This window comes from Penaeus monodon, chromosome 22, assembly GCF_015228065.2.
Source record: "Penaeus monodon isolate SGIC_2016 chromosome 22, NSTDA_Pmon_1, whole genome shotgun sequence".
Lineage (NCBI taxonomy): Eukaryota > Metazoa > Arthropoda > Malacostraca > Decapoda > Penaeidae > Penaeus > Penaeus monodon.
Window position 1 is genome coordinate 41,530,747 of NC_051407.1, and position 222 is coordinate 41,530,968.

Here is a 222-nt window from a genome sequence, read left to right on the forward strand (position 1 = left end):
ACCCAACGGGCTTCCATTACCACCCTAAACCCCGAGCTCAAAAGTTTCTCGTAAATGGTTTTGAACGATGACCCCTCTTTCTATTTCTGAACGTCCCCGATCTGTCGCATTTTACCCTCATACGAGCGATGTGAAACTGAGAGTTTTGGCCAGCAACTCTTTACATGGAAAGGGACTATACGATAAGGTGGTAGGAGATGCGAAGCGGAAATGTGGGGTGAG